General features: G+C 41.5%; 1 protein-coding gene across 4 annotated transcripts in view; it reads right to left on the bottom strand.

Moving 5' to 3' along the window:
• The window catches only part of atos (atos homolog atossa), a 99414-nt gene that overhangs the window by 17215 nt on the left and 55692 nt on the right, over positions 1–26507 (bottom strand). For 2 of the 4 annotated variants that reach the window (XM_083136397.1, XM_083136404.1), the window contains exon 2: positions 17521–17598. The exons of 1 other annotated variant lie outside the window; for it this stretch is intronic. The gene's annotated coding sequence lies outside the window, so the exon portion shown is untranslated. Of the gene's footprint in view, positions 1–5308; positions 5479–17520; positions 17599–26507 lie in introns of those variants that run through there. One more of the 4 variants, XM_083136408.1, reaches the window with a different exon arrangement.

Genomic DNA, 26507 nt, shown 5'->3' on the forward strand with positions numbered 1-26507 from the left:
GATTTATTGAGCTACCCTCGTATATATCACGAACCTGAATGTACGTTTCGTTGGTGTACTAATGTTCGAAACGAAAAAGTCAGCGCGCTGCGAAGATTTTTATTTTACGTATCCACACAGTGGTTAAAGTTGAAGTTCTGATTCGAAAGCCACTTAACATCAAAGAAAGTTCCGAAGGATCAGCAGCTTTTGTCAAGTCACGTGGAGTAAACGAGATATTGCCAATTCAGTTTCGTTAGAGATTTCTTAACGTGAGGTCATCATTGCTAAGCTGCGTTATTGTATTGTGCTATTTTCTTATACGTACAATGTGGAGACCTTGGGGAGTATAACGTCGCATGAATGAATGGATGGATGTCTAAATACTGCAGGTAAAACCTTCCTCTCGAGCTGTGTCAAAGATACCGAACTGACGTTCGAACCAGGGCTTCAACTATAGTCCAGGCTGCAATAGATATTGCGCATGAAAATTACCTCAGCTGACAAGGAGCAACGACCTTCGCCCCACGAGACCACCTTCAGAGTCCTTGTGCTGTCAGGCGATTGGCACATGTCACTTCGGTCCCATTTTCCGCAGCAACTGAAACGGTTGTTCAACTACCCTTTCTACTCCTCCCAGAATCCGATGTTGCTTATAAAAACAGTACATCTCGGTTCATTCCCCCCTTTCGTTCGCACCACCTTGCCTAGCGTGTTCTGTGCATACGACCAAATTTGGATCATGCTCCCAGACCAAACACGCGTGCACATCCATCCCCCCCCCCCTTCTCCGAGCCCAAAACACCCTTTACACGCATGCGCCATCCAAGTGGCACCACACGCAACTACTGTCGGGAGTCTATAATTCTGCGATAATTTCTGGAGGCGAGGTGCCATTACTCTTTGCAAATGCCCCCAACACATTTCTTTCGCACATAAAAACTGAGACATTAAACCAGTCTTGGATTTCCCAAGGCAATTTTGCCAATTCAGTTTTCATTGTTTTGCTTTCTCAACCAATTGAAGTAAAATGTAACAAAACAAGAACCCTAACATGCTGGCCATTCAGTATTACGATGGCATTTTCAGAAATTATTATACAGAGTACGTCATTGATAAAACTTTAATAGTTGTTATCGTGATTATGATTGTTATTATTTAGTAACTATTACTTATAACAAACCATTTTATTCCAAATTTATTATATCACCAGATGAGTGAATATGTAACAACTGTTTTTCATTATTTGTTTACATTTCATACACACAGTATACGAACATGTAGATTTTACAATATTTTGATAACTTTTACATACATCGTTCAAGAAAAAGCTTTATAAGTTCGTTGATATGGTTTATTTTGCTTCGCTTTTCTGCTACCTTTGGCTCATCGCGAAGATGAAGATGAGTGATGAACTGATGAAGGGTCAGTCACAAAGAACACCCATGCCGGATTCGGAACCCTGGAGTCTTAGCGCGCTGTGCCAACCACTCCGACACGAAGGTCGGTGAAAATTTTGATCATGAAGTTTTATGTTGTGCGACCTCGCACATAACTATTTGTTTGGAAATTTGAATACTAACTGAAAATTTTGTATTAATAATAAATATAAACTTATCTGATTTTTTGTACCTTGAAATAAACTATGTTAATTTCCAGGAGGAGGGGGGGTGGACAGTCCGCTTCGATTCACCACCCCCTCACGACCATGCAATACGAAACTGGAAACTGCGTTCGCTGTGTCATCTACATTTCTCTTCGTAATGGACAGAACAACGGCATGTTCAAGGAAAGCCGAAGGGAATTATAAACTACTTCTACCTTTTGGCTCAGCTGTTCTTAGAAATAATAAAACACAGGTGCATAGATGGGAACGGTTCTAAAGGTGCAAATGGCCTTGATAAATTAGCTGTGAACTATCTGAAATAGTTCCATGATACCTTCTATGCACTTGATGGGACAAATCATGGCGGAGGGATACACAGCAAGAATCTGGGCCCGGGGCAAGCCGCCAGCAGATTCCTGAAGTGCTTTGATCAGCAAATTTACCACAGCAATATCGGAGGGTGCTGTTTCATACCTGCATTGGATACTATCCGAACGGGCGAGCTGAACATTGATCCACACTTCAGGTATCATCCCTGCCATTGCTTTAGCCTGCAGGCCCACAGTAACTAATATATTCAATTTCACACCTGTTTGTTGACAAACGTGAGGACTTTTGCCCTATTTTACCTTTTCAGGAGGGAAGAAAGTAGTGTAAATAAAGACTGCCACGGAAGCCAAAAAAGTATTGCGAAACATAGTGACCAGCAGACCAACAGATAGACTAATAATAGAAAGTACGCGGTGTACACACCACCCTTCTCCTGCTGGCATCACACCAAACACCTAAGAGGAAGCACGCAACTAATTTATTACACGAATTTGTTTCCAAGTGAGACTCAGTTTACTCGGCAGAAGGGAGAACGAACCACGAGTACGAATTCCGTATCCAATACTAATCATGTATACCACCTTTATGCGAAAAAGTGAACATTGTGTTGTGGATTGGAGCCGTATAAACACAAAGAGTGTATATATGCAGCCAGTGAGGTGCCAGAAATTTCATAAAGGTTAAAACTTACATGTTCGTATCTAATGCTATACTTGGACCATTTTTCCTGTCTCTGGTGTTCTTTTTTTATAGCATAGCCATGGAAAGAAAAACACCATCGGAGAAAGACAAATTAAGAAAGTTCAGTAGTCAACCGAATTTATTAGTAGCAATTATACAGCACAATAGATGGACTCATTTTAGAGTTTCGTAAAATCAATTCGAAAAGTTTTCACTAAGAAAGGGTAATTGCACAACATTGTACTTAAAAAGCAATTGACATTAGTGAGTCGAACTGCACCTTGAGCAAGACGACCCGAATTCAGACTACTAAATGAGGCGAGTGTACAATGGGATACGTAAGTATTACCAAGCAAATTGTCCATCATCATGTTCATGTTCTTTATTTTACCCAATGAGAGGTTCAAGAATTGAAACAAAACGCCAAACAAGCTGCAGACAACTTCTGCAACAGCATATGTAAAAATATATTTCTTAAAAACACACAATATGTAAGATAAAAATTAATGAAAATAGTCTTGGGACAATTTGGCGAGCAATACTTGTGCATCCCACTGAACCTATGGATAATATTCTCATAAAATCGTTCACTTTCAGGTTCCCAATAAGCTGTATTCGTTCTTTCCGTAAATAAACACACTGCTTCCCTTGGGAGGGGGGGGGCATCATCAGAAAGACCAAGATAACCTAGCGAGATGAAAAAATAGCAAATCTCTGTCCGCAGCTTCCACTCACGAAAAATGTGCCAAGAAGCAGTGGGCTTTCTTTGCCTGCCATACATATTCCACAACGTAAGGTTGGAGAGAGAAAAAATACACCACAGCAAATTCACAGTCCTTTTTCCTGTGGGACAGAAAACTGTTTTTTTATTCATCGCCGCTATCTGCGACCGATTGTGGAGATTTTGCTCAGTGTCCCAATGAGCCACCTGCTTTACACTTCTATCGAAAAATCCTTCATGCAGCCAGCCTTAAAATAATAGCGGCATTCCTACTTGCAACACAGCGTTTCCTGTAACAGCAAATACAACGTCAGCGTTCATATTTTTTGTTCTACATGCAAGAATCTATAAGACATTCTTAATTGCGTAAGCAAATGTGTGCAGGAAGTTTACACAAACTTGGCAGTATTTCACAGCACTCCAGTTTCAGAATGGCAGAGTCAAAACAATGACAAGGATCGTACTGACGTCATAGAACTATTAGACTGATTATTTCACCTGGCGTTTATGGTTAGAGAAGTAATAGACAACGGATGCACGTCAAACATAACCTTTTATGTTTTTGCAGCCTTTAGGTTGCATCCAATGCAAACAGCTCTGGAAATTTGTCGACCCGATGTTTTACGTCACTCTGGGTTTCACCTGACGCTTCTGACGTAATACAAGGTTTACTCTATAAAATCATTGTTCTGGTTCGTGAATTGATGTCATTGATGAAGTACAAAGCAAATTCAGATCTCAAACAGAACGACAAATGCTGGGACATGCCCATTCAAAGCGAAAACCAACCCGAAAGCAAAATTTAGGAACATAAACATTTTATGTCGAATGTGAGCGAGTGCAGAAAGCTAACGTTACGTATTTGTTTCACATCTGCCTTAAAATTAATTAGAAGTTTCGCACGATTCGTTCTATGTACAACTATTTTTATTGGATTTCTTAGTTGTAAACTTTAATCATTGGATTGGTTTACATTTGCGTGATCCCGTCATAACTCTCGACACTAAACTCATTTCGTTTCGAGCAGTTTTATCTCCCTCCGGATTATTTTGCTGGGCTCTTTCCGACTCAGGCTCACTTGTTGCACGCAGGAACTATGTTCTTGCACTTTATTACCAGTATAATTTAACCTTACACTATTCCAAACAGTCCCAACGGCCATCTTTGCGTAGACAATATTTATAGACCAGGAATTTCAGTAAACAACAATTGTATAAACAAGATATCCGCCATAGGCGTGTGGCAGTGGAATAGAAGTAGGCTATACTGTGTTCGGAATTAGTGAGGTGTGACAACTGCTTTCAATTTGTCTATGCAGTTACGAGCACCTTTCCTATAAGTAATACTCACAATATATGAAACAGTGCCTTGATACTCGAAAATAATAATAAAAATAGGCACCCGTTGACGAATTTTGACTAATATGGGATTGTTGCAGCTTTATAAGTCGACATTGTTTAAAGCCCACACCTATACCCTGCGACAGTTGCAGGGGCTGACAGACGACTCACGAAAGCTCCGTCCCATCATAGTCTAGTCGTGTTTTTAACCCTACACTGGTCTCTTTATTTTTTACATTCCCTGACGAGAGCAACGTGTGCGCTCGAAACTGAACTAACGCCGATTTAACCTGGCTGGTAACCCGAGAACACTTGTTCGAATCACATCGCCAGGAAAGCTACAATTCCTACCGCCAAGCAATTAGACAAAAGGAAATCAACACATAGAGGCATAGTCCCTAAAAAGACAAACTCGCACATTTAAAACCCGACAAGACAAATGACTCACTGAAACAGCACTATTCCTTGAAATTAGTATCGTAGATTGTTCTTCCTGTAATATCCAATGTTTACGTAAACAACAAGCCAAGGTACGCAACATGTACGTACACACTGGAAGGGGGGATTTATACTTATTTTAACCTTTCACGAATATGCATAACACAAAACCTAGAGGTAAAGTCTCATAAAAAGGTGCAAAAGTGTACTTACAGTTGCCGAAAGCGAAGTGTTTCAAGGCGAATCCATTCATAAGACGAAAAGAGTGAACTACTTCTCCTTGTGTCAGTTTTACCTAACTAATCACACCAGGTGATTAATATACGTATCGCAACATACCAACAGTCGGCGTAGCAACGTTTCCACTGGCATTAAAGGCTCTATTACAAAGTCCTTCGTCGAACAACAAAGGACAAGGAGGGGGAAGTGCCAGCCAATATCGACTCGGCATGCGCACACGTTGGCAGCCCTGGCATTACATCAGCGGCTCTCCACGTGAGTCTTCTTCCAGCTGGGCTGCTACAGCTGACTCGATTCCGACGTTGCCACGTCTGCGGCAAACAAAAAAGCAGGCCTTCGCTTGCACGAGCCTAGCAGGCAGTGCACGGTGCGCGCGGTCTGTACACTGCCTGCCCCGAGTTGACCTCAAAGCATGATGATGAACGCATGCTATGAGAAATTCAATCTCCTCCATGTATGCAATGCTGGGAACGTAGAAAGCGAGAACAATTGTTATCACGTGTATTAATTTCATTCGAAGTCAATGGATCGAGGAAGTTTTTATTGCAAAGAAATTGCCATTTTTTATTGATTTCTTGAGTTAGGATTACAATTTCTCTCACAAACTATAAATGTCCGTGTACATGCTTGAACTTCAAACACAAAAAAACCTACATTACTGAGCAAACTCGTCGAGGGACATAGGTGTATAATAAACGCATATGTTTGCCTCAACGATAGTGCAGTGGCTAATGCTGCTGCCGGATCCCGGAACTCACAAAACTGTAGAGCCAGTCCCGATTAGCCCAACTGAACGCAAAATGGTCGATTGATTGAATTAATTTATTTTACGTCGCTTTTCTGCCACATTTGTATAATCTCGGCGAAGTGGATGAGTGATGACTAACACTCTAGCCTTCTTAAACCCGAAGGTTTATGGCTGCAGCAATACAAGTCTTCCATCTGTCCCTATCCTGGGCAAGATCAATCCAATCGTTTCCATGCTTACAGATTTCCTTTAGGTCCATCTCAACGTTATCCCTCCATCTTCGTCTTGGCCTTCCTACAGGTCTCTTACCATCAGGTTTCCCAAGAAGAAGCCTGTAAACTCTTCTTTCCTTTCCCATTCGTGCCACATGGCCTGCCCACCTAAGTCTTCTTGATTTGATCATTCTAATAATATCCGGAGAGGAATACAGGTTGTGCAGTTCTAAATTATATAACCTTCTTCACTCACCTGTCTCCTCATCCCTTTTAGGTCCACATATTTTTCTAAGGATTTCATTTTCAAATACTCTCTAACTTATGTTCCTCTTTTAATGTAATGTACCAAGTTTCACATCCATATAATATTACAGGCAAAATTAGAGGACGAGTGATGATATGACGAAATTGATTAAGGGAAGTCATAAAGAACATCCAGGCCGGAAGTCGAACTTGGATGGCGACATCGAAAGTCAACCACTTAACACACACTAACACATAATCATCTGCGTACGAATTCGTGCCCTAACAACCCTTCTTTTCCTCCATAATATTTTGAGTGAAACTGATATTATTGATTTATTACGTTGAAGGCAAACAACATTTATTTTTATTGCGCGAGTACCATACACTGATCCATTAGTTCTATTGTACCGAAGCCTGCAAGGAAGCAGCAGCTGCTAACAAAAATAGATGTGTATATTATTTTCAGACCTTTTATCGTAACGGCAAGTTTCGTACCTCCAGGACACTGCACCGACTACGTTATCGGTCGCTTCCTGCTCCTAAAGATATCAGGCCATTTGTTTACGAGTTATTGACACAAAGCGTGAATAACCTTGAGTCATTAAGATAATGCCATATTTGGGTAATTATTTGAACCGCTCGTTACAGGTTCCAACCTGGCTGAGTGGTGTCGAAAACAGATGTAATGTGCCATTCAAATTTCTAAAAATACTGAAATAATATTTGTGTATAAACTTCAGACACTTTTTAGCTCCTCTCAGGATGACGGTGGGGATTGATGATTAAATGTATGAAAAAATAAGCTCCATTTATTTAATATCGAGATTCGAATTCGCACTTCCATCCACTCGATGATGATCATCAGTGTGCTACAGGAGATACATTTGACCTGCAATGTAGCAGTTGCTGATTTACTAAATATAACGGCTACATCCCTCGAGTTACAGTTTACAAAGAGCAGATTCCTGTAGAAAGTATTGCAAACTGTAAGAGGTTTCACACCGAAGCGACAAGTAACACGTGTCGCTTGAATATTTCACCAATGGAACGCAGGTTCCTTCGGCCTGTCATGCCGCTACGGTGTGAAACGTTGCTGAGGATTGGCTCGTTCCCAAGCGACATTTTGATTGATTGATTTGGTTTATTTTACTTCGCTTTTCTTCCACTTTTGACTAATCGCGAAGATGAGGATGAGTGATGATATGATGAAATTGATGAAGGGACACTCACAACAAAGAACACCCGTGCGCAGGCCGGGATCTCTTAGTGTCGCTTTGGTGTGAAATATCCCTAAATGAAAGATTCCTGCTTTAACATCTCATCAGAACATGGTGCTACAACAACGCCATGTACTTTGGAATGAGGATGCCGACCTCCGTGGCTGTAGCACAGCGCGCTAAGAAGCCAAGGGGCCCGGGTTCGAATCCCAAACTGGACATGGGCGTTCTTTGCGACTTTCCCGCCGTCAATTTCACATTCATCATAATCTTCGCGATTAGTGAAAAGAGGCCGACAAGTGAAGTAAAATCAATCAATATAGGGATAGTACATAGACAAGTCTCGACAAGAGATAAGTCTACCAAAATCGAGACAAGGCTCTCGATCTGGTTCCCGACTTTGATATGATATTTGAAAGATTTAACCAAACCTAAATTATAGTACCACGCAATTTCTTCAGACATACCAAGCCGGTATCTAATTTTTCTTGGATAGTCATATAATCTGTTTATAGTAATTGAAGAGGCGATCATCTAGTGATAATTTCTAACCTGTGCTGAGTGGTTGCATACAAATTCAGGATAAGATTACGGTTCGAGGGTTCGTAGCGTCGCAACGAGGCATCCAAAACAAAAACTTTATTGAGAACAGTTGATTGCCTTAACTTCTACACGCTGTGGGCAGACCGATAACGAGACGAGCATTTCTCGACACAATCCCTACTCTGCAACCAAACAAGTGTCTCGGAAAAAAAGAAAAAAAACAAGGCCAAAAAACGAAAGCTAAGCTTCCACTCATGCTGTCTTACATCGTAAACCCGTTTGGTGAAAACTCCACGGGCCTCTCGCAAACCACAATAACGGCTCTTAACAAACGGCGACGGAATTTTCCATTATTCCCAGCCTAGTAGCTTCGTCACTCGGGAAACCTCCTTTCTGAGGAGGCCAGCCACAGGAAGTTGGAAAGGAACTGTTGCGGGCAACAATAAAGAGAACAAAGAAACTTTTAGTTTGTGTTTTACAATCCGGAATCCCAATTTACTTGGCAACGCTGCATTCTACGCACCAGATCGAACACGCAGGCATCCACGCACTGGGAGAAAATTGAAATCCCCAAGGAAGACTCCGCCCATATGAAACAGACTACCATTAACCCAAGTCATTAAACTCTACTTCCCTTTTACCACTTGCACCCACCACAACCCCTGCCAACGGCGCTTCGACAAAATTCGAGTTAGTTGTCGACCCGAGGAGCGTGCTACACGGATATATATATAAAACGGTTCGAATAACAATTGGTGTTCATGTTAACCCTCATTTGTCGTGCGACACTGATTTAGCAACATTTTTTCATGTGGATATCGCCATTTCATAGTGAAACACCCTGTATGGGGATGACGTAAGAGAAGGAAACAGCGAGACCTCGCAAAAAAAAACAAAAAAAAAACAGTAGCGAGTGTGTCAATAACCTGCACTCATGTTGTTAGCATGGTGCAATTAGTGCTTTCAACGGAAATTTGCAGCTAATCAAACTACTGTCATGCAGGCTAATTTCGTGTTTGATTTCCAGATGGATTGGGTAAAGGGGATTCTATTACCCCTCCCCAGCTTGCCCTACGTCATTAAGCCTGTACAAGTTTCGTTCACCATCGCTAGAGTAAAGGTGTCTGCTTTCATTCGAACAAGGGTGGTTCATTCCCCGCAAGTTCGAACAATTAGGTTTTGCCATCCTCACGTACATACAGGGTAATTAAAAATGATTCAACAGATTTCAACTGGCCATATAATTTGCATTTACAATGCCAAAGTAAAATTAATAACATTCCATATCACTATACATGCCAAAATTGACGCTGTAACTCTCCCAGCGTGCAGTGTAAAGTAAAATGGCTAGTGGACGGCAAAAATGCTTTCTTTGTGATGCAGCTGGCCTCCCAGGTCACCCGACATTACGCCTTTTATGTAGGGTTGCGTTCATGATGCTGTTTACTTGCTACCATTGGCAACTATGGAGAAATCAAAATACCATGTTTTAATGCCGTGGAGTGTTCGTGGGAGAAGTAACATGCTGGACTGTGCGACAGTTAGGTTAATAACGTTTTAGATGTTGTTCGTAGTACTAAGGGAAGTCATATAGACAAACTATAAGGTACGCACGTATGTGTGAGTTTTCCTACGAAAACGGAACAGTTCGTACCAAATGCAAGGGCGCTGACCATTTGACAACGTGAGAGCTCCGTGCATAAGTAAATAGGATAATTTTAAGTTTTACAAAATGATAACGATATCCTTCGTAGCTTTACGGTTTAAGCAATGCTAAAACGATTATTATTGTGATATATATTTATTTCTTATGTGAAAGCCGCCTGGCTGTAGGCACTACTACATATATAATTTATATATTTGGTACAGAAGTATATTCTCTTAGAGATACAGATGGATTCCGCGTCAGATGATCCGGCAAGGAATTGCATCTTTATTGCACATATACTCGCCCAGGCACAACAAACTTATATTACTAGGCCATGGAAAGGATATATTTAGATCAAGACAAATAACGCGTGGGTGTGTAAGACAAACTGGGGGAAGGGGGAATTCAAAATACAGGAATATCAGAAGGTTCGTTCGAATGTGAATTTGCACAAAGTGTGTTTGATTTACACGTTATATAGCGTATAAAAAATCCACCTGTGTGCTTCATACAGATCCTCGCACCTTGTTACTAGGAGCTCACCTTATCTATCACTATCGAAACGTCCGACTTGGCCTTGGTCCGGGACAAGCGCCCAGGGAAACCGAATTAAGAAGTTGGCTCAGTTTGCAGGGAAATATGCACAGCTGGAAGCAGAGGGAACAGTCAACAGACAGCCCGGCTATTTGGTTTCAAGTCACGTGACGAGGCAAAAATCTGCACGGGAGTTTCAAAACAAAAGATGGGTATTTTAGGATCCTTCGCTCAGTTTGAATGAATAGAAGACCCTGAAAACATACTCACTTGTTTCGGATCAAGGTTTCTTGATTGAGGTAATTCATGTCACTTTTTATAGCATTGGGTCATAGTTGCTCTACCTTCATATACAGTCAGCCGCAATAAAAATGGGACACCTACATCCTGAAATACTCGCTTCCTTGCAAGGCGTTGTGTGTGTTGCCTAACTCTACGGCGATGGTAGAAGATGCCATTGAAAATTTGCTATTAAAATCCACTTATCGCCTTAGAGTTAGGCAACACACACACCTTCCAGGGAAGCGAGAATTTCAGGATGCAGGTGTCCCATTGTTATTGCCGGTGACTACAGTCATGGACAATTATGGATTGTTACAACTCCAGTCAATGAAAGTCAATGGGATCGTTACAATCAAAAAGTGTACGCGAGTGTACAGCCAAGAGCAAAGATAATAGTAGGCAAATTGTGTTCAATCATTCTGCTTTTCGCAATGTGGAATCCAAGAACCAAAACAACAGCAAGGAGAGAAGTACAGGCCCGTAGCCAGGCCGGGGCCATGGGGTGCTCAGCCCCCACCCCCTGGAACTGCCATCAGCCCCCTTGCCATTAGATAACTATTTTGCATAATTTGTTTGCAGTGAAGAGTGAAAATGTAGACAACTCACAACTTTTAAGGATAAATCAACAGAATATGAACAGCATCTATTACATTCGCTCATTTTGTTTATGAGCAGAAGTAACTGCAAGTATTTAGAACATTATCTAGACTTTGTAAGATCTTTCATAGGGGAGCTTCTTTATCTGTACCTTCACTGTCCCTGTAGCGACCTCCCGTTTAGACAGAAATCTGCGACTCTGATGTCATCATGCAAATTCCCTCCGCATCTGCGTCAAAGGTCAACAGCTTCCAAGTTTTGAGAAGGAAGGGGAGTTTAATTGCTTCGGCCGGGGGTGGAATATTCTGTAGCCACTGTGATTGAATATTGTGCATTGTTTTGTGTGTGATATAAATCTCGGTATAACCTAAAGTAGTATGGAGTGTGTAAGGGATAATTTCAGTACCAGTCAATTAACACTTCAAGCGATGTTTTAAGAGATGTAGAAAAATGTAGTGTTTGTGTAGTATATGATATTTATAATTTAATGAGTACCCCTCCACACGCACATAATTCACCTTCATTTAATACTGTTATATTTTTTAAAATGGACTTGGTTTACAAAGCCCCCCTGGAGATCAATTCCAGCTACGGGCCTGCTGCTACAGCGTAAGTACAGTCACTGGCAAATATAATAGTAGGCAACGTTTCCATCACTTATTCTTATTTGTTCTATGTCCTGTGTTAAGGAATGACATTCTGTTGATGCGAAAATGATGTTCTCTGTTTATTGAAGTTTTTATTTCAATACATGACCACACATTGTGGAAAACAGACCGAATCGAAATAGTGGTGAACAATTAGCCTACTATTACTTTTGCCGTTTGGTTTACAATTCCATCTCTTACAAACACATACAATGTAGAAGAAATAAAAATCACGTTACGTTCCAGTGTATGTATATTTTTATACAATAATTTTTGCCTTGGTCAGCATTTGAATGTTTTATTAACATGGAAACAAGGCTTAACAGCGTTACCAAAATGTTCCCATATCGTAAATTATGTTCTGTTTTCGTGTCTATACCTCTATCTTTCTCTGTTGCTGTACTACTTGTGCTTTCGTATTTATCTCTCTCTTTCTCCACATCTCTTCTACAGAGCGACCACAAATAAAAGAACCTTCGACCAAAAGTCTTCGCGCATCTTCCTCCGTTCAACTCGAGCCACAAGGAAGCCTGCTCCACTCCAAACCTCCCCTCCACGCGCGAGTGGTACAATGCACAGAACACGCGGTTCTGCGCAGGTCCTTTTGCTTGTGGTTCCACTGTATCCCTAGTTTCTACATTTTGGCAACGCAGGGGCAGGATTACATGGTAGGCAGCCGCCCACGCTCTCCTCGACGACGGCAGCAGAGGGGTTTTCTCATCTTGGTTACGTAGTATGCTACCGATGACCAGATTCGGATTTTGATATATTCCAGTGCAGGGTAACGGGATCTCATCGGATCTGGATAGTTTTCGGAACCGGGATCTGAAGTTTTCTATCCCTGTCAGTCTTTCTCACAGACAGGGAGGAAGTGAAAAGGCAAGAGGGACTATGCCCCTTCTTTCCAGTGATTCTTCGCTGCCACAAGCTCTCGTTCTCCGACCCTTTCCGCTGCATGTCTACTTTCCCTCTGTTCTACCCTGTCTCCTCTCTCTGTCACCCTCGCCCTCCATCAGTCCTGCAGCAGTTCTCTTTCCCTGTCCTTTTGTACTTTTTTCCCCCGACTCATTGCACCAAACTCAAACACCGTGTTGGCCAAGTACCGTATTCATCTTCTGACGTAAGCGTGAAATGCTTTCGTGGTTAGGTTTCTATCTCTTAGCATAAATACACTACATTTAGCCTACCAACGAAAGCGTTTAACCTGACGTCAGAAGACGACGGTGACCAAGAAGGTGTTTGAGTTTGGTGCGATAAGTGAGACCTCTACTTTACCCTGTCTGTCTGGTCTATGCATCTTTGCCCTTCCTCTTTTCCCCGGTCTTTGTGTCTCATCTTATCACTTCTGTCTACTGTTTTACTGGAATAAAACTGCATAAAAACCCACCCGAGAGAAACCAGTTAGGATCATCGGCCACGAATTTCAAACTGTGACCTTCCGAACACGAGTCCTGGACCTTAACCTCTCAGCTACACTATTTCGGGAATCTGTGGAGCAAGGCCGCACATAACGGGAGAGAAGGGGAGAAAGCGAGCGGGCGGAGCAAAGCAGTGCGCGCTGCTTCAAACGGCTGGTAGCTGCAGCCGCGTTTCCCCATCCGTGAACTCACTTTCCTTCTTAAACGTTCAATGGTCGAGCCCCCTCGAGTTCTACTTGCGCAAAGGACTTCTTTTCGTTCTCCTGCTCCAGAGATTCCCGCTACAGAGTGTAGAGTCGTTTGATATTGCGAAGGGGGGGGGGCGAGAGATCTCAGGCAATATAAGTGGTTCTAGGACTCATCCAGCCTCTCATAGATGGATGCCCGTGTGCGTGTGGTAACAGGCAACAGGATGTTCATCGACTATGGTCGAGAATGTGTTAACCTTCGTAGCGTGGTACACAACACTAGGAGTTAATTTGTTATAGCTTTTAAGCTCTCTCCGTTCACAACACTTCCGCATGCTGAGGTCTTGAAGAGGAGGCGTATTAATATCTAACCGAGGATGGAAACGTTCTGGAGTCCACGACGCACGAGGACTTCTCCTCCTCTCAACCTTTTTTCTCGCACGAAAAAAATCCCACACGTCCAACCGCCACGTGGATGTCTATTTTTAAACCTACCTGTTTGTATTCTCCTTCCGTTTAGGATACACTGGAGGAAACATTCACCTCAGAAAAAAGAGGCGACTCTATCGAAATTAGGCTCTGAAAGGAATGTCGATTCGTTACGTTAAGCAATATAAGAATCCAGAAGTGATCTGGCAACATGGTTCGCTCTTCAGAATGAATTAAGTGTTATCAACCTAACGGTGGTATCTTAGCTTCAAGCAACACGCTGGTAGAACGCCCGAGGTTCGATCATGGGTGGAGACAAAATGAACAGCGGTTCGATCTCGCTTTAAACTGTAGGTCCAGTCTCGATTAGCCTAACTGAGCATAACATTTTTTTCTGCTGTGGGTGAGATGTACGTGAAGGAGGAAGCATCAGCATTACACCCATGTAAGCAACTGCAGACATATTGAATCTGACAATATTTGCAAAGTTCAAGTCGATTATGCACATTAAGGCTAATCGTGATTGGACGTACAACTTTAAAATGGGATCCAGGCTACAAGGAGAACTGTGCACCCTTAAAGCCTCGGATTAAAATTGTAGCTTTGAAATAATTTTGCAGATGCACCCGCAAACCTTAGTTTAGGCTGTTTTCCAAGTATATTGTGGCTGACAGTGTTTTGTTAAAATTGAATGCCAGTGGCCCAGGAAAGTAAGACACCATTAATAACTGCATTGCGTTGCATACGTACAGTGGGATGCATAAGCATTACCAAGCAAATTGTCCCTCACCGTATTTCTCTTTGTTTTACGCAGAGAGAGAGCCTCAAGAATTGAAACAAAACGCCAAGCATGCAGCTTACAACCTCTGCACCAGCATACGTAAAAATCTGTTCCTAAAAACACTTAAGATGCAAGAGAAAAAGTAATGAAAATAGTCCTGGACAATTTTCCGAGCAATACTTGTGCATCCCACTGTACAAGATAGATTAATAACTCGAGTAAACGATACACAAGCAGTAGTTGCACGTTTCCACGGCCTCTGCCATCTCTCACATTGTAATTTGTACATCAAAACGTTCTCGCACCACAGGCCGCCATTGCTAGAATGATGTTATTTCCTTAAACATCTCTGACTGTTCTCCATGTGCAGCTTGAGAGCGAGTCATGACTCCCGAAGCAACCAATCAGCAAGTGTGCTGCTGACGTCATCTGAATCCAGAACCTATTGTTAGCATTCTAAGCTGTTGGTAGGCACGATAGCTAGACTCGCGCAGTCATTCAGCTTGAGAGCGAGTCATGCAGCTGACGTCATCTCAGCCCAGCACCAATCGCAAACGCTCTACGCTGTTGGCAGGCTCGCTGACTGCACACGCGCATTCAGTTGGAGATGTTCCCAAAAATAATTGACTCTATCCTATGTTGTTACATAACTTTAAAGTGGCACTTCTTTTGCATCATGACGTCTAATGTATATTAGTTCACGCATGTAACACTTTCTACACTTTCACATGCCACCAATAAAATATTTCGATTTGACATTACCTTTTTTTTATGAGGGCGTGTGAGTGTACTAAAACTAACATTTGGGCGCACAGTCGGTGCTTTTGTTTCAAAACCATGGTTCAATGCAAGCACCAGCAGCGAGACTTTCGCTCTAAAGCACTCACCGCCTCGTCGTCATGACGCAATTGAACAGCAGTGCAAGCGAAAGGCGCCGCCAGATATCCACATTGTCAATTGGACGTCCGAAGTTAACAACGCGGTCCCTTGTCATCCCGTCGATCATTCAGCCCCTCTCGACACCAAAGCCTCCCTCCCACTCGATCGTGTAATCCGCTTGGAACTCACAGGCGAAGGTAGCGTGTTCGGTAATCCGTGACTCTCCATCGGTACCCGCTCGCTCTCACTTCACTTGCTTCACACTGGCTGGATTTGTAGGACATTTGCAGAACCCTGCTATAGCGGTACACCGCAAGGTCAGACATGAGAACAGTGTTGCTATCTCAAGAGAAATGCCATCATTCGGACATGCACGGTGGCCGAGTGCGCCAGCGAAGCCTTTCCCTGAAAAAATACATCTGCTTAGAATTCCTTCTAGAACAACTGGTACAAGTCACATTGAACATTTGTAGACATGTGTAGCCATTGGTAGCCATTTGTACACATTAATAGAAACTTGATTGATTGCTTGATTTAGTTTATTTTACTTCGCTTTTCTGCCGCTTTTGGCTAATTGCGAAGATGACGATGAGTAATGAAACGATGAAATTGATTAAGGGTACTTACAAACACCCATGCCGGGATTCGAATCCGGGAGCCCTGTGCTAACCACTCCGCCACGGAGGCCGGCCATAGAAACTTGACGTGTTACTGATTGATACATATCATTGTTGTATTCCATATAGTCGAGGTAAACTCTTAAAGTTGTTTACTCTATTATGATACACCCTGTACATAGAAGATTAACGTGTAATACGCAACTCCCAAGAGTTTGTATCTACAATTAGCATCTGGACGAAAAATACATTACATGGAAATCTCCTACGCTGCAATTCTTAGGCATTCAATTATTCAACGTCCATTGTTCCGTAGATTACCAAATCAGTTCAAGTTCACCTATCGAGTTCTGTGTCAAACTTGCAAAGAACTGCGTCTTGCTATAAATCTGAGCTTGCATCACATTGCAATTGTTTGGTTTTTATTTATTCTGGTGCTTTAGGATTGCTCATTTGCAGTCCTGCTATGCTGGGAAAATTTATTAAAGTACAGTTATGTTCATTTTGGTGCTACATTAATCCTTGCCTTATTCCCTCTATGTTTCAAAATTCGAGAAAAAAAACTCATTTAATATGGGTCTTGGTTCTTACAATTAGTCAAGGAGCTAAGTACAGGGTGTCCGAGAAGTCGCACACCATAGACCAAACAATAAAATTGACTTTTTGTTGCAGTGACCGACAGTGTAGAAATCATACTATTGTGTGAACGTCCTACTGTCAATTAATATTGGTATCGACTATACGTATCACAAAGCACAAAATCTGAAACCCCAGGTGTACAACGTGAAGATTCGCGATCTATAGCCTCTTCCGCATCAGGATTGAAGACGAATGCTATGACAGACACAGATTACATTCCCCGTGTGCCCAATCAACTGTGATTTAGCTAACAGACCTGTGTGGAACTCGACAGGGTACATATTGAACAAATACTGTGATTTGGAAAAAGGGTGCGTGACTTTTCGGACACCCTGTACATAAATGACTGCTAAACATAGATGGGGCATTCCTCAGTCTTCCACCAAGCCACCCAAACTAGAAGACATGGTAGAACCATGAACGTTTAGGTTAGAGTACTTTCTCCTATTTACACCACTAGAGACGCTACAAACCATAATCCGTTCAAGGACGTCTATATTCTTTAGGTGCACTTACATATGTCTGTATCTTCTTAGGAATAATTTTATTTTACTTACCAAGCACCTTCTCTGCTAAGAATCGTGAAACCCACTAGGCGCTGTGCCAACCCATGCCATCCGTCAGACTCAACTCACCTGCGGAAAGAGAAAACAGCTTGTTAGTGTAATCCGAGGCTAGTTTTCCGATTTGCAAAACATTCCAGGAAGAGAAACAATTATTATAGAAATATCCAGTATGTTAAATTATGCTTAATTTCGTTGCGAAAAATCAATGCTCGTTAAAACCCATCAGGAAGTTTGGCGCATTGTTAGAATAGTGAAAGTTGCAAAACTGGCCACAATAAAATGTGCTTTGTCCTGGGATATCTTCCTTTGCTAGACTTATCGTGCGTGAAATCTAGAAAGGAAGGTGTTCACAATCAAAGGATATTCGAAACTCATTCGGGTGTGTAAGGAAAATCGAAGAGGAAAACTGGAGATGAGATAGGGTTGTGAAAAAGGTCCACCAATGCTCATGGACTGTGTTTGTTAATGTCTCGAACGTAGATGCATTGCAGGGACGAATTTAATCTATTTGTACCCTATTTCCAGGCACGTAGTCAGGGGGAGGGCTAAGGGAGCTGAAGCCCCCCCCCGAAATTCTACAAATATCTAATTTAAATATTTTTATAAAGTTATGACATTAAAAACTGCATTAGATCGAAAAAAGTTTAGTGTATAATGGAGGAACCAAGTTATATTTTTATATTCTACCACTTAATCCAAAGAATAAATGGATCGACAGCTTCCAAAACTGGGAACTTTTCTAACGATGGAAGCGGCCCCAGCGCCCACCCATCGTCGAATAACATGGGTACCTGGGGGAAACCCTGGGGGGTAAAGGCGGTCAGGGGCGTGATGCTGATCACATCACCCCCACTCACGACCGGATCAAGAAAGTGTGGGGCGTTACCCCCACACCCCCTATACGACTTCATGGCGTGGTGCTATGCACAGGGGAGCACTTTACTTCTTTTTTTTTTGCTTCCAAAACTTATAGTTTTCTTTGTGAGAGGTCACAGAATATAAACTTTATGAGTAAAATTTATCACAAACTGTTAAAGCCTTTTTTTAACGATTGTATAAAAGTTAATAACAAAATACAATTATGATTTTCAGTACACTAACTGTACAAAATATAAGAAAAATAATGGACAACAGTTGTGTTGGATATTCACTCGTACGGTGGATCGTCTCTCTATTATGTAATAAAATTTGGATTGAAATTTATATATTTTTAATAACTTTAATAATTATTATTTTACAATAAAAAAATATTATTTGTACTAATCAAGTTTTCTGGCGACGCCCATGTGCATAAGGGATGAGCCCCCAAATGATTCTGGCGTTATGTGTGTCGTCTAACTCTACGGCGGTGGCAGAAGTTACCATTGAAAAATTGCTATTTCAATTCTCTTATCGCCGGAAAGTTAGGCAACACATTGCAAGGAAGTGAGTATTTCAGGATATACGGGCCACATTTTTATTGCCGGTGACTGTACATGTTCAACATGAGACTGAGGAATATACGTACACGGTCAGCATATTGAAAGACCAAGTCAGTACTAACCAACTTTCTCAGGTTTTGATTGCTCTATACAGTTACATCCTTTGCACTATATGCAAGCCGGCATTTTGAGTATAATTTGGGTTGATTGCCTGAAAGCACACACTTGAAAGGGGCGTTCTATTCTTTACGAGCACCTTTACGAGTCACAGACACTTCTGGGTTGTAACAATCCCATTGTAAGTCAATGAGATTGTTACAACGCAGTCAGTGACCGTACATAATTAAGATTCTAGCAAGACCAAAATGTTCAATGAGGAAGCTTATGTCGCATCCAGGGGCGCAACCACAGAGGGTGCAGGGGGGCATTGCCCCCCCCCCCCCAACCCTGGACCGAAATGAGTTCTAGGCGGGCAGGGCGGGGGACGAACATTGTCGGCAAAGTGTACCTGCAGGGGGCAATTACCGCCCACAACTTCAAAGTTTATGCAAATAAAAACACTTTCCAAAAAAAATTTCTTGCTCGCTTCGCTAGCAATGCCCTGCTTTTCTTGGTCTTATCAAGTTCAGAACCGTAGCTAGGGGGCGGCGGGAAATGGCCCTGGGCGCCGAACGATCTAAATGAAATTAAGCTGTAAAATTTATTGATTGATTTGTAGTTGTAAGTCCACTTTACGCACAGAAAGGCTAATCGGGACTGGACCTACAGTTAAAATTGGGATCCGAACCACTGTGCCATGTGCCTCCACCGGGTATCCAATCCGTGACCCCTTGATCACAAGGCTACGATGTTACCACTACACCCACCATCGGAGAGGCACAAAAGTTGTAAATGAGAGAATGTATTGGGGTCCCGTGAAATTATTTGCGCCCTATTAAATCAATATTGATTTCAGTCTGCAAATAAATTGGATCCAAAAATTTTCTTGCTCGCTTCGCTCGTAATTTATCTTTGTTCTATGTAGTGCATTGTAAATTACCAGACAGAGAAATAAGACTTGTCTTAATTCATTTTCTTTCAAATAAAGGTAAAAGGGCTCCCCTGTGCTTAGCACCACGCAATGAAGGCGTATAGGGGGTGTGGGGGTAACGCCCCACACTTTCTTGATCCGGTCGTGAGTGGGCATCAGCATCCCCCAGGGTTTCCCCCAGGTACCCAATGTTATTCGACGCTGGGTGGGCGCCGGGGCCGCTTCCATCGTTAGAAAAGTTCCCGGATTTGAACCGGCCGGGGTTCGAACCCGGGACCTTGAGTATGGTAGTCAGACGCGTTACCGACTGAGCCACCGCAAATGCATGAACAATTGTTTTGAGGAAAGTGACCGTGCACATTTCAGAGACAATTTATGTCATTTTTGCTGCTGGTTTATTGTGAGATGGATGAATTGGTTGTGTAATGTATTTAATAACACGTACTATATGTTGTATATAGTATGTATTAAAGGAACTTTGAATGCGTACACAATTTAGTAGTGTCCACGTCGCTCCATGTTGCATATATGTGAAACATATCGTGCATGAAAGTTATATATGTTAATGGAAAAAAGAATTATATTTGGAATGCATTTATCAAGCATTTTCTGTCTTTCAAAAATAGTTTGTGTGCTTGTTTTCAATTATTGGTGTGGAATTGAACGTGTTGAAATAATAATTCAAATAGTTTGTTCGAACACAAATGCTTTAGCACCAACGTCTACCCCTTTTTGCAAAATTTACGAGGATAATAACGTCTTTATACTAATACTACTACTAATAAATAATAATGCTGGTTCCGGGTTCGAATCCCAGCTTGGACATTGATGTTTGCGAGTGTTCATTCATCAATTTCATATCATCACTCATTCCCATCTTCGCAAATTATCCAAAAGTGGCAGAAGAAGCGAAGTAAAATAAAGCAAATCAATAACAATAACAATAATGTTATAATAATAACTTATTATTAGCTTTATGATTATTAAAATAAAAATAATTATTAGCATTATTATTATTAAAATTATTATTATTGGTAAGTTTATCCTGGTACTTGACACCCCCCAGACAAAAAAACGTGGTTGCGCCTCTGGTCGCATCACAAGTGCACACGTATGTGGTAGGCTCTTACAGTCTGCAATAGTGGACGCTATGTGGTTCGTGGTACACGCTTCTCGCTTGATATGCAAGTAATGTTTGCGAGACAAGGAAAGTTACATCGAATTCGCTGCTGGTATACATACAACAAAAACTCTACAACAAAAACTCCAAACAGAATCGATACGTGCCATTACACTGGATGATCATTTGGGTTTCATGTGGTCGGTATCATCAAGTCATGCGCACAAAAGCGCAAATATGTTTTTTTAACATCTATATATTGCAACACTGTTCACATTTTGTTGACATTACGTCATGTGCACAACAACCGATAGATGTCACTTATACTTGTGATGAAAGGCTCCCCCCCTTTGGCCCAGTATTCTTATAAAAAAAAACCGTAACGAACGCAAAATGAGGGCTAGCTACTAAAGAAAGTATACGTAACCTCCTCTCCCTTCGAAAATCTTGGTGTCATGTCAGAGCTGGGCTGATATGTAAGAAGTGAAAGAAGAAATGAATTGCGCACAATTCTAATTAATATGAAAAACAAAATAACAGCATGAAATAGGAAAATATGTATAAAATTGTAAGAGTTAACACATCTGCTTTTACTCTAAGGGGAGGGGAAAAGTGCAGTGGTCTACCTGCTATCACGTAGGTGGATGATGTAAACATCTGAAACCGGCCTGAAAAATGAAGCTATCTTCTTGACCTACCTACCAAACTCAAGAGGCGCCACTTTCGTGCACGAAAAACAGTCTCCACGAAGAAAGTCGGTTAGCTACCTTGAAACAACTCTCCATATATGTGGGTGGCGGTGCAAGACTGTTACTGGTGATCAGGCCATGTGCTCATTCCGAAATATCTCGCTTATGTGGATGCAGACCGAAAGTGCACCTTCTAAGCTGCTGCACAATCTTTCCGTAGAAGACGCAATTCGCACTTTCTTATGTCACGGCAATCGTAGATATGGTAGAATGTAGGTGTTCCATTTGTATTGCTGGGGACTACATGTACCAGCTCTTGTGTGCCAATCATAATACGAAGTCATTCGCACCAACAACTACAATTCGTTCGAACAAAAATAGTTATGCAACTATTTTCACTGACTACTGATTTCTACAAGACCAACAGACTATGCTCTTAAGTTCATAGGCCCTTTGTATATCATTGAGTGATTCTTATCTTTGTAGTCTGTAACAAAATAACTGCACCACTTAACACAATGAAACGCAAACTGTGTTTTAGGTGATATGTACACAATTATACCGCCCATATTTTACTTTAGATTAATCCTGGGCCTTGTTTTATATGTATGTTAATAATTAAAGCCTGGATATTGACCTTTTGTCATTTTTTTTTATTGTTCCAGTAAAATAATCATTACATGTTGACTTTGAACAAACTGACATTATTAATAAATCACATTACAACCACAGTTTTTGCTAGCAAAACTCAATGTATCTGCTCAAACTATGAACAGGGAATCCATTACACAGATTCTTCACCCACTATTCACATGATTTCCACCAGTAAACACACCTGCACGTCAGGAACAGGCGGCAGCCATTTGCACACAGACGTCAGACACACCTGTTGGCAGAGAGTGGAATGACAGACAGCAGTGCAAAAATTAACAAAAGAGAATCAAGGTGAACCAAGGAACAATCCCCAGGTGCAATTTTCCATTGTTTTGCACATTATTACAACGGCAATTTAAACATATTTCAATATTCCCCTCATTTTTAGCGGTGGTGCAGTTATTTTGTTACAGACTGTGTGTCAGTCTCTTGTATTTGTATGAGGGCACGTCAAAAATTATCCGCAATGGAGTTGTCATTTGTTTCTGTTGGCAGCACTATCAAGTTGTTCGGCCATTTGGCTGTTTCGCTCTCCGTTTACACCAAAGATGATCAGCGTTCAGTGATCCTTTTTGTGTATCAGGGGGCGGAAATCCATCGAAGACTTTCAGCACAGTACAGGAACAGTGTTTTACCGCAACGGGGTGCATTCAAATTGATTCAAAAGTATTAAAATTGTCTCACATCCACAATCGCCCAACAAGAACAGTTCGAATGACACAATCAACAGAAAAAGTAAATCTTACAGATTTTTGGGACTTGCAAGGTCCAACACTAGGACATTATGAGGAGAGAGGGTAAACAACAAACAGTGCACGTTACAATGAGATGCTTATTGACAGACTAAAGCCTGTAACGTGAACGCCGAGGACTAATGCAGAAAGGTGTCGTGTTGTTGCACGACAATGCCAGTTTGCATTCTGATACCTCCCGATTTCAGGCCATCAGAGACAGAGAGGCACCTGTTAGGTCGTCCATTCAAGAGGCATTGGGGGACTGAGGATTCACTTCGGTCAAGAACTGAAGGAAACTGTGCATGTGTGGTTCGCTCGACGGCTGAAAACCTTTCTCAGAGACAAAAACTTGGTAACAATGGAACAAGTGCGTTGAAAACCAAGGGTTCTATGTTGATAAAATAATATTATTGTAAGTGGTCTTTGTTTATTGAAGTTTACAGCTGCAATGCGGACAATAATGATTTACCCTCTAATTTTAACCATCACTGTGCTTCATATCATTCGAGGTTATTCGCACTATGAGTTCAAATGCTAAAATAAAGGGCATGATTTTGAGGATGCATTAGCCATACACGTACAGAGAAATCTAGTAGTTTCTTTGTTGAACTGTTACCAAATATCTGTGTGTAAGCCAAGCGTCAGGTTAACCTTGCAGCAGGTTTTATGTATCAATCCGCGCGAGAACTGAGCTCAGAATCTTCCGTGCCAGTCTTTCCTCAACCGCCGAGCTGCTTACATCGGAGACACTGAGAAAATCTACAATATTGCCAACCGCACAACACATCAAAACCCGCATGCATGTCAAGTGGATTGTATTTTTGCTTCTCTTTGTCTCCTGAAACATAACATTTTAAAAGTACTTTCTGCGCATATATTATTTAATAAATGTGTCATTAATATAAGAGCGAAACAACTTCTAAACATGAGAGCATGTGTGTATATTTCGAGCACGCAAAAATAAAAATAAACAAAGATAAAAGTAAACAACGATAGGCCCCTCTTGAATTTAATGACAAATTATTGTTTTTGGTTTAGAAAGAAATAGATTTATGAAAAACTTGGTTGCTTCGTTCGCAATACATCCGTTACTGTAAGACACACGCACTTCAAGTTGTACCACCAAAAAAGCATGATTTGTTATTGGTGATATATACAATCAGGTGCATTGTCTGTCGCTATTACTCTGGTTTCAATTTATGAATCACTTCACTAAACCAGGATTCAAATCTTGGTCTGTCTATTTGTTGCTGATAATCACCCTTCCCTTTCTTTGCGCGGAACAGTAAATATGCGCCTTCAACAAAGCTTTCATTGCCGCCAGTGGGTGAAACAATAAGCCTCCCCCTTCCCCTCATCGTCGGTTTCTTCAGCCCTGGCGGTGGTTTTGCATGGTGGTATCCTTCCATGGTTTATTCCCCCTTCCCCCACTCACCGAGTTGAAGGACGTCTCGTCCAAATAATAAACATGTTTCTTCTCACTGCGATATATTTTAATACCGCGGAGATTCTTTTGTCGTCAAACAACAAACAATCGTTTCCTCTTGCTAAACTCAAACCGCAAATCATTCAACACCCGTGATACAATTCGTGTGCACATTGACGGCAAATCACCTCACGCCCTGTTTTACTTTGATCTTGTTGCCGCAAGGAGGATTATGCATTTAAAACAACTTGCTTGACTTTGAAGAACATTTCCTTTCGGATGAAGCCCAAAATAACATTCGGGTAAAACCGCGCGCTGAACAGGAGATTCAGCCATTCTCGCCGCTCTACAATAAACATAGGGTTAAAATAGTGGGATGTGCAACACTGGTATCAGCGATTTCACGCGCTCTGCAACGCATTCAGTCTCGCTCGACTCGCTCTAAAGTTTCAATGTCTCTTCAACGCAATACAGATTCGAGTTGGCGAATCTGCGGTTCTAAGTTCGTCTGCACAGTGATTGCAACCAATTAAGTCCATACCTGCTAATCAATGTATTATTTTGTCTGTATATTACAAATTAAATAACTGTTTTCTTGCAAGTATGCAGTTGTGTCGGAATAGAACCCGTCTCAGTGGAACTATATTCTTGCGCGCACGTTTGGATCTACATATGCTAAAACCTGCTGCAAGGTTGACCTGACGCTTGGCTATAGACCTATAAGTTTGAGCATGTTTGGGTGGAGGTCTCTGGGTTTTGTATTTCAAGCCAACTTTGGATCATTACTGTTGTGTGTAATCGCTCACTGCAGAAATACCTTCAAAACTTGCTGTGGGTTTTTATTACTGCATGGCCTTATCTGGGATATAAGCGTTAAAAAAAATAAAACTTTCTTCGCCGACTTTAGATCACAACTCGTTATCCTTTCAAATGAAGTCCTAATCAGACTTTTCCATCTGGAAATTGTAAAAGGAAAAAAAAGGTGGAAAATTGGAACAAAGTCGGGTCTTGTTCGCCTCATTATCGCATATACACTGCAATAACCGTTTTTTTTTTAATTTATGACTAATATTGTTTTCTCTTTTGTTGCCTTTCATACAGCTTCTTTCAATGACTCTGCATATTTCCTTTCTTATTTCCAATCAATCCTTACCAAGCAGTGATTAATTACTATCTAATTTGTATTTGTTACTTCAAACAACAGCACTGTTATGGTCCTAACATTACTCAATATTCAATCTCATGTAATGACGTGTTCGGTGAAGAGCTCAGGAATGGCTAGGAAAGTGAAGATGATACAATTGTGATGATTAAGTTTGGAATTATTACACTGAACAAAACCAATGGAATGACTTGTTTTACAAGTCCAATGAGGCACAGATAGGCTAACCATACCTGGGATCAAACCAGGGACCCCTTTATTACAAAGCGAACATCGTTACCACCACGCCTTCAGAAACCCAGCTTGTTTTACAATATTCACTTTTGATAATAGTAATTTTTGTCTGTCTTTTCTTCCTTTGTCGACCTAACATCATACTATTCCACACGCATGGTTATGTGGTGGATAATGTGAATCGATATTTAGAGCTACGTTCCATTTTAATTGATTGATTGATTTGGTTTATTTTGCTTCCATTTTCTGCCACTCTTGGATAAGTGTTGACATGATGAAATTGATACAGGGTCATTCACAACGAACACCTATGCCCAGGTCGGGATTCGAACTCGGGGCCTCTGGTGTCGTAGCGCGCTGTGCCTACCACTTCGCCACGGAGGTCACCTGGAGCTACTTTCAGGTTGCTCTTTTTGGGGAGGGGGGCTTAGTGTGGGTGTCCAAGTTTCACACACTTACGATTGGACAGCAGGAAAGCAACAGCCCTTGGAGGGCCAAACGACTTTTC

This window comes from Lepisma saccharinum, chromosome 1 (genome assembly GCF_977018435.1).
Source record: "Lepisma saccharinum chromosome 1, izLepSacc3.1, whole genome shotgun sequence".
Lineage (NCBI taxonomy): Eukaryota > Metazoa > Arthropoda > Insecta > Zygentoma > Lepismatidae > Lepisma > Lepisma saccharinum.